This window comes from Alosa pseudoharengus, unplaced genomic scaffold (assembly GCF_046254945.1).
Source record: "Alosa pseudoharengus isolate Yale_2024_CS ecotype anadromous, Long Island Sound unplaced genomic scaffold, YU_APseudo_1.1 YU_APseudo_1.1_scf_23, whole genome shotgun sequence".
Classification (NCBI taxonomy): domain Eukaryota; kingdom Metazoa; phylum Chordata; class Actinopteri; order Clupeiformes; family Clupeidae; genus Alosa; species Alosa pseudoharengus.
The window spans coordinates 22,610,422-22,616,147 of NW_027468685.1; the positions used below are offsets into that span (position 1 = coordinate 22,610,422).

Below are 5,726 nucleotides of genomic sequence, written 5' to 3' on the forward strand. Positions count from 1 at the left end.
TTTAGGGCCATATTTTGCACCCTGGCGCATGGTGTAAAACTCGTTTTCCACCCGGCGCAAAGTTTAATTCCTTATTTTGCACGTTTATTTTTTAAACAATGCGCCCATGGGTGTGGCAATTAACAACTTAGGGAGTGTCTAAAAATCGTTATTGTACACCTGGTCAGAAGTCTATGGCGAGTTGTTTATATGTTATTTTGAGAGCGCATTGTCGGGTGCATGCACCATCCTTTTTTATCCATGAATGCACACCAGCGCACTTCCATTCAAAACATTACAAATTGCACGATTACAATGGGAAACATAATTAGAATAAAGATATTACGTACGTAGATTATTAGTAGTTATTCACCATTATTTGCAAATTGGTAATGACGGTTAAAAGTGATTAGGGGAGAGGCGAGAGACAGTATGGAGCACAGAAGAAGACGCACTGTCACGAGATATAAGCAACTCCTCTGCAGGATAAATGTAATTTGAGAAATATTAGTGTAAGTGTTGCTTTTTCCAGCCTGTTTTCAATGGTAACCCATTGTCAGTCAATAGTGAAAGTAACTTAAGTTTACTGCATATAACTGTCTTGTCGTTGACTGACACACCATGGTGAAGTTACTTTGCCAATGAGTTCAAATAATAGACGAGTGCAAATGCGTGAAGGCTATGCTAGGTTTTTTGTAAAGCATGGTTTAGTGGAATGACTATTCCATACAGTCTTGCAAGCAGCCTCCTTCAGCGCCGTTGACTGTCAAAATACCGATGCATTCTTTGACATCGCACCTTAAAGGGAATGACAGATGTCATTCTCATTGGTTTAAATGATGTTACGCCCCAAACACACCCCCATGACTGATTAAGAAACCTACTGTAGGAACACCTTGTTGCGCCATGCGCTCGACGTTTGATAACGAAAACACTCCTAATGTGGACTGGACATCCTACTAAATTTGAATAAGCTTTTGACGAGTGACGATGTTATTAAGATTAAGAATCTTTCAAGAATGTACGTGTACATAGTCATTTAGCTGACACTTTTATCCAAAGTAACTTCAAGGTACGGTGTGACTATGTTAGTGCAGCAATGAGTAAGCTTATTATTCACATAGAATAGGATAACAGTTCAAGCAATGTTAAATCAAGGGAGGGACAGTCTAAGTGCTAGATTAAGCATGTCAAGTTGTTTGTAGTGCTAGGAGAGGAGGTTTTTGAAGACAGAGAGGGACACCCCTGCTCTGGTAGGAATTAGTGGTCGTTCCACCAACGGGTCTATCAAATTTGATGGGTTTTATCAAAATGATCAGTTGGTATGAAAATGTGAGCTTAACTGCTCCACTATATTATCTTTGTTGAATAAGGAGGGTTTGATGCATGGCCACAAAGCTACCGTGAACAGGAAACCTGTTGTTTCCTCCTTCATATGCAAATCTCAGACTTACAGACTGTTATACAGACTGACACAAACCATCCTTCTGATCACCGCCCCCGTCCACAATCTCCTTCTGATCACCGCCCCATCCACAAGTTGTTACCACTTCGAGTTGGAGACTCAGGTATAAGTTGTTGGAGCCTATTGTGAAACAATCTTTAGCTACAAAGCAATGATGTGTTCACTATAATCATGTAGGTGCCTGATAAGCATGAAGGGGCGCTAGATATTTGCAAGAATTGGCCATTTTATTATTGGATTTTAAATGGGCTTGTAAAATTGCATCTGCCCATGTTTCTGACAGACCAAAGTTACATAGGCCTACCTTCTGTGTTAACATCAGAGAACAAGGTAAAATACTCCATTCATCCATTCTATCATCTTTGGGGGTTTTATGCCTATAGTGATAGGAAGCGAGTGGGAGAGAGAGATGGGGATCGGGAAATGACCAGGCCGGTCTTGAACCTGGGCCCCGTGGGCAGGGGCGCCTTAATACCACCTGAGGCCCCTGGGCTATATGTTGTTAAGGCCCCCCCCCCCCCCAAGCGTTGAACTTTTACAACACAGGCTGTAGGCTAAGTTAAAAGATGGGTTACACATATGGACGTTTCAAGCTTTTCAAAAGTGCATGTGTTTGTCGTGTCATTGGCTACCTTATGCATTATCACTACACTAACCTATGGAGACATATCTCACGTTAACAATGGAGAAAACATAATGGGTTACAAACTTAGCTTTTGGTGAACGGAGATGCAGATCACTAATCATTTCTTTGCGCAACAGCCCATGTTCTGCGTTCACTCCAGTGAGACAAGTGAAAGTATGTTTTTAAAGCCGTTTCATTGCCAGGCTAATTGCTACTATATTTACCTGCTATGCCTTCTGTTTTCATGGACAGTTACAGGAATCCACGTCATTCGTTTATCGTAGCTTCATTCCTACCCACGTTATCTTCAGAGTTTGTAAGTTTGTCAGTCAGTTTTTCAGCCTCTCCTCTAGCTCCTACACACCCGTAGCATTTATTAAGTTTTGTTAGGCCTACATTTTGTTACACTTTAGAAGAGAAGACAAAGGTTCTGCATGGAGCGATGTGCTCAATTATTTAGGCTAGCTCCAGAGTAGCTAATGAATGACGCCGCGAATACGGACACGGCCATTTATTGTTATTGATTATCATTATTATTACGAGGCCCCTCATTGGTCGAGGCCCCTGGGCTGAAGCCCAGGTAAGCCCCTGCATTAAGATGCAAGTGCCCGTGGGTACATAGATCCAAACCAGTTGCACAACAGCACCCCCCATTCTGTCATATTTAACTCCAGTAACTGCTGTATGCTGCTGATGTCACAAAGCCGCAATTGTGACATCATACAATGTCCTATAGAAGAAGTCCATTTTAGTTGTTTGAAGTTCATTAGGCTACAATGCAAGCAACCAGCACTGATTAGCCTTCAGCTTTTGCTAAAATGGGATGATATTTCAAACAAAAAGGTATGCTTAATCACTTTCAGCAGCAGGCTTTCAGATTAAATTAATTCAATGTACTTATTTTAGGCTATTTACATATTTAGTAACCATATCAGTTCAGTTAATTTAAGCAATGCAGCATCTGACCAAAGTTGCATACCTTCTTAACATCAGGTCAAACATTCGTTCATCTGTCATCTCTAAATTCAGTTTGTGCAGCCTATGAATTAAACATGTTATGAAATTGCTTCTCTTTCACTTTGAATGAATGAAATGAAATGAATGCCTCTCGTCCAATCAGAAATTAATACATGGCCGGACTTAACTGTTCTATAAATCATATCAAAATGTTAGCAACCAGCACTGATTGGTAGTAGTGAGGTGGAAAGCTAAGGACAACAAATAAAGTCAAGGGATTTGATACTTTTTTCAGTCAGGGAATTATCAAATTATCTGATTATGCAATTATCAAAAAGATATACAGTACTGTATTCTCCATGCAATACATGTCTTTCTTAGGTAAGTCAATATGCTTCCTGTAATACTGTGGATGTGTTTTGTCTGCTAAACACAAAGGCAAACTGTTTTTTGTACGTTAAAGTGTAGTAAATATTGTTCTATTGTATTTAAAGTAGATTTTTCAAGAAAAATCACTACTCACTACTATCTTGCTTCATGTCCCTTCATTTGTCAAAAATGTTTTTTAACCTGACATACGCACTTTAATGTTAATGGAATTCAGCTTTTTAGTTCATAAATGTTCCCAATTTTACACTGAGAACCTTTCAGGACAAGAAATTAATTCACATACACATTTTAACAAGCAAAATATGAACATACATTTATATTTTTTCCAAAAAAAATGCTATTCCTAATTTACTATGCATAGGCTATTACTCGGTTGCTGGGCTGTTGCTGTCAAAGTTTATGTGGGTCATTAGAGTTTTTCTACAGTGGTAGAGGGTTGCCATGGGGGTTACTGGAGTGCAGCTGTGGTTGTCAAGGCGGTCACGGCCTCCTGTGGTCATTGTGATGGACATAGTACACAGCCTGGACAAAGGGCATAATGTGTCCTTGACCTTACTATATTCAAATGCATGTGTAGATTCTAACAAATATCTAGTTGCTTTTAAAACTCTGGCATGCTGTTGGGAACAAATAGCTGCATGTTAAAAATAAGGAATGTATTGTCTTCCAGAAAATAATGGATTCTCATGAGGAAGCAACGGCACCGGAGGAGAGTCTTAATGGTTAGATTTCCCTTTCTCCTTCTATCATAACTTAACAATTAAAATGTCTCGATAATAACATTTGTTAATCTTCTATCATGTTATTCATCTTCTCCATCTGCAGTTCAGCCAGCCTCCTCAGAGCCCATAGCAACAGAGGCTCACATGGGCGTCCATCAGCTGTCCACTTCCAGGATCCAGATGGAGATGTTGCCATTGCGTGACTACATTACAGATCTCAGTAAAGAGTAAGTAGCTCTCCTTGTGTCCACAATGAATTTCCCTTTGACATATACTGTACCATTTTAGATAGCCATGTCAGTAAAGTATCATTATTTAATTAATTTCACAAATGTGCTTTTATCTAAGTGACTCACAGTGTAGTACATATATAGATTTTATATCAGTCCCAGGATCTTGCTCTAACAGGTGCTTTACAGCCACAGTAACTGTTAGTAATCAATTTCAATGTTTTGTTCTGAAGGGAATGGGATTCATTTTCTGATGCTATGACCAACCCTGTAAGTACAATTGGTCTTAATTGCTGAGGGATTTTTTCCTGATCAGAAATGTTGTGTTGCAGTATTCAAAATCAAATGGTTTCTCCCCATTCAAAACAGGTGACAAAGGCACATTTTCTTGAAGTGTGCTTGATCATAGCTATACATGTTACTTTGAGTGCACTTAAAGTCATCATGCCAAGCCTTGCCAGAAGGCTAGGAGAGGACCCAGAGTTTTTGATGGCACCAGATGAGAGCCATGGCTATGTAAACGTCATCGGCACTAGGCCAAAAAAACCATCAATAATCTACATTGAAGATGATCAGGATGTCTTCAAACTTAAAAAGGGGGTCCTTACCAAGGTCATCTCCAAAGCAGGTAGCAGGTCATCTCTAAGATCCTGTGATGAGCCACTCATGAGCTCACGCAGTTCTTCTGGAAAGAGGTATGTTGTGCCAATGCCAATGGCCTGGCAGATTGACAGAGGTGGTGGCTGTAAGTTTGTAAATGTAATGTATGTGCTTGCTTGTGCATCTGGACTGTGTAATGGGATATGTAAATAAAACCTTTGAGCTTGTAGAGAATGTTATGGGCTAACTCCCAACTATTGTGATTTTCTGAAGGTCCAGCACCTCCCTGCAAACTACTTCATTACCCCAGCATGGAATCACAAAGGACCATATCCTGCGCAATGTCCAGAGGAGTCTTACCAAATTGAATGAAGCTGGCTTAACTCCAGATTCTGAAGAATGGATTGACGCCATTGTGACAGAAGTCACACAAGCTATAGACTCAACCTTTAATGAGACCAGCCCAGACTTGCAAAGCTCATCAAGATTTGCACTTTCACTTCAAAAGATCAAGAGTATTGAACTAATGAAAAATATTTCTTTGAAGTTGAAAACATATATGGCTCAACAACACAAGCCCTCAAAAAAACAGACTTCTTCTCTTGTGGAAGACATTGAAAACAATTCCATTTTGGTTTCAACTACTGCAGAGGCAATGACTACCATCATACAGGAAATGGAAACATGTTTGGATGGAAATGACAAAACCCATCCTAATAAAAAACTACTTGCAACTATGAAGAGGGCTGTTAAAATGC

General features: G+C 39.8%; 1 long non-coding RNA gene across 1 annotated transcript; it reads left to right on the plus strand.

Moving 5' to 3' along the window:
• Positions 1–4,238: 4,238 nt before the first annotated feature.
• On the plus strand, positions 4,239–4,901 carry LOC143140196 (uncharacterized). The gene is made up of 3 exons (XR_012990575.1): positions 4,239–4,365; positions 4,602–4,638; positions 4,738–4,901. It is a non-coding gene; the product is annotated as an uncharacterized LOC143140196 (long non-coding RNA).
• Positions 4,902–5,726: the final 825 nt, after the last annotated feature.